General features: G+C 41.6%; 1 protein-coding gene across 2 annotated transcripts in view; it reads left to right on the top strand.

Annotated features, from left to right (window-relative positions):
• Window positions 1–3,144: 3,144 nt before the first annotated feature.
• Window positions 3,145–3,416, top strand: part of mcf2lb (mcf.2 cell line derived transforming sequence-like b) — a 41,647-nt gene continuing 41,375 nt past the window's right edge. For both annotated transcript variants that reach the window (XM_034885423.1, XM_034885420.1), the window contains exon 1: window positions 3,145–3,416. This exon is cut by the window's right edge and continues 348 nt beyond it. The gene's annotated coding sequence lies outside the window, so the exon portion shown is untranslated.

The following is a 3,416-nucleotide window of genomic DNA, read 5'->3' as shown; positions in this document are numbered from 1 at the left end:
TGCAGCAGAATCGTCTTTTTATCCATGCAATCGACTTCCTTGACAAAATTGCTCCTACATCACCCATAATGCAACTTGATGCAACTTGTTTGCTTCGGAGATTCAGGTGTGTTATGCTAGTAGCGGCTAATGTAGCCTCGAGTAGCAATCATCAAGCAGAGATGTGGAGCGGGTTACAGAGGTCTGGTAAGCTCACTTGCTAACACCGCACACCCCAAGATATTTTTTATTAAAATGTATAGTCGTTTCACCCAAGGCACCAACGACGTTGACAGAAAAAAAGTTTGTATAGGCTAGTTACAGCTTTTGTTCGTAAATACAATCGGCGGAGTTCTCCTAACTAGACGCTTTTTCGCCGAAGACATTTGAGATGTCACGGTAGGCAGGTTGGCCACTTTCAATGCTGGAGTCAGATTTAGTTTTTTTTTGGTTTGTTTGTTTGCTTATTTGCCTTTTTTACCAATAAAATGGAGATTCCAATTTCAGAGGGGAGTTTCATACGGACGTTTCTCCATTAGAAATCTTCCCATGAAAAGGAGAGAGTTAATTGTGTGTAGTAGCCAATAGTTCAGCTCCATTTGGGTGCTGATTCTCTCATATCATAATTTTTATCAAGACAGTTCTGCTATAGGCCTATACAGTAGCCTACTGTGCAAAAGGTTTAGGCAAGTATGAAAAATCTTTTTAAATTAAGAATGCTTTCAAAAATGTTTATAGTGTTAATAGTTTATTTTCATAAATTAACATAATGCAGTGAATGAACAGAAGAGGAATCTAAATCAAATCAATATTTGGTGTGACCACCCTTTGCCTTCAACGCAGCATCAATTCTTCTTGGTACACTTGCACAGTTTTTAGAGGAACCCGGCTGGTAGGTTGTTCGCATCTTGGAGAACTAACCACAGATCTTCTATGGAGGTAGGCTTCCTCAAATCCTTCTGTCTTTTCATGTAATCCCAGACACACTCAATGATGTTGAAATCAGGGCTCTGTGGGAGCCGTATCATCATATCCAGGACTTCTTGTTCTACTTTACACCGAAGATAGTTCTTATGGCCTTGGCTGTGTGTTTGGGGTTGATGTCCTACTGCAGAATAAATTTGGGGCCAATCATACGCCTCCCTGATGGTATTGCATTATATTTTGCATCTCTCACATCCCATGTGAGGAAGGTGCTGGAGAGGCTGGTCTTGGCCTACCTGAGGCCGCAGGTGAGTTCTTCTCTGGACCCTCTACAGTTTGCCTACCAGCCTCGTTTCGGAGTGGACAACTCTGTCATCTGTCTTCTGCAGCAAGCTCATTTGCACCTGTAGAATCACAGCAGACTCGAGCAGACTCTATTTCCTGAGGAAGCTGAGATCCTTCAATGTGTGCAGCAGAATGTTGGAGATCTTCTACCAGTTGGTTGTGGCCAGCGCTCTGTTCTCCTCCGCCGTCTGCTAGGGCGGCAGCATCGGAGCCAGCGACACAAACAGACTGAACAAACTGATTAGGAAGGCTGGCTCCGTGATCAGCTGCAAACAGGACACTTTTGAAGCTGTGGTGAAGAAGAGGTCACTGAGCAAACTGTTCTCTGTCATGGTAATCCCCACCACCCTCTGGTCCAACAGAAGAGCAGCTTCTCTAAGAGGCTCCAACAGCTTCGATGTTGCACGGACCGCTACAGGAAATCATTCATACCACAGGCAATAACACTTAACACGTCATCACTGGGTGCTAGATAAGATTCTGAGACACCACAATACTGCACTAAGTGCAACTTGCATAATTGGTTTATTTACATCTTGGCATACATTCTAGCATACTCCTTTAGGCAGTTGCATGTTTTGTTTTCCCATCCTGTATATCGTCTGACATTTTTATTCCTATTATTTAATGTATATTGTATGCATATTGTATCCTAGTATTTCATTTATATTCTGTGCTGTGTGACTGTATGTTTGCTTCTTTTTTGGGATCAATAAATATCTATCTATCCTGGAGTGAAAGGTGCTGCTTGCCAAACAGTATGCCCACATCATACAATAGACGCACATGGGTAGGTTGACGCTGTAGGATGACGGTAATGGGCAAGATTAGATGATTGATCCTCCTGTGCCTACTGAAATCATGAAGGGAATTTTAGTGACATTGAGGTGTTTTTAGTGTATGATGGATAGATTGTCTACTCCTCATTCCTCCTGTGCATCCAGGCCTGCGTCATCTACGTACTATTGTACCTTATTTATCTGGTTTATAAACATGTGTGAAGATTGACTTAAGTTATGAATTCTATTTGTTTCTTTCTGTATTCTCTGACCCTTCGGTCGTTTCGGTTCTGTTACACATCATTTTCCTCGTTCAGTTTTATTAAATAAAACTTCTGCTGAATGGACAAAACTTCTCTGTGGCTGATGCACCATGACGATGGCAACCAACCTCAGGAACTGAATCCTCCTTTACAAAAAGTCTTAAGCAGGTGTAAAAAAAAATGCTGTAATTGTAAAATGCTTTCAAAATATAAATGTTTATTTTTTATCAGTTTGCAAAGTGAGTAAACTAAAGAAATCTAAATCACAATATTTGATGTTACAACCCTTTGCAAATTAATTAAAAAGTAATTGGCATCTTTTGTTCTATATAAATAACATAATTGCATGTTTTATACTACTGTCATTCGGTTGGTCAAGTAGCATAGTGTCCTCCTATGGTAAATGTGCAACTCTTCTGTATTCTGATCAGCATCCTTAACAGTGCTCTGGACATTTTTAGTTTTCCACAACTCTGTGGAATATCTTTTGTTGAATATTACCTCTCAGAATTTTCTGGTCTGTGTAAACTTGTGTGTTTTAGAAATCCTAATTTATACCTTGTAGCTATATAAACAGAGATAAACCTTCATTTGTGTAAAAAGACCAAAGTATTGCAGTCAAGTGCAACTCTTGCCCTTGCAAAATAACCCAACCATTTTTGTCATAACCAAGTGTGGTCACATGGTGGCAATGCAGCACAATCAACAGTGCATGACCAGTAGTACTGTGTATATTTCCACAAATGATAATGTTCCACAACACAGCCGCTGTCATGTCTTTCCTCCACACTGGGTGTCACTATTAGATCAGTTGTTTGTGTAAAACTGCAACACTGACCTTCACTTCCCCTCCCCCTCTATTTCTGACAGGTCTGCACAGGTTTGCACCATCATGCGTGCTGAGGCTGAAGCATGCATGTGCAAATGACGCTGCCTACTGCTCCACCTGCTCCCCAACTCCATCGTCGGCATCCTGCGTTCTGCATCCCTCTGCGGAGGACTCGTTACTGCAGCTGGGGCTGTCATAGCCGTAGCATCGGCATCATTTCCTCATCTTCCACTTCCTCTGTAGCCTCCTCTAAAAGCATCCATTTCTTACAAGCATCCCAGCACCTCCAAACTGCAC

This window comes from Etheostoma cragini, chromosome 11 (assembly GCF_013103735.1).
Source record: "Etheostoma cragini isolate CJK2018 chromosome 11, CSU_Ecrag_1.0, whole genome shotgun sequence".
NCBI classification, from domain to species: domain Eukaryota; kingdom Metazoa; phylum Chordata; class Actinopteri; order Perciformes; family Percidae; genus Etheostoma; species Etheostoma cragini.
This window is presented reverse-complemented; position numbering and strand designations above follow the sequence as displayed.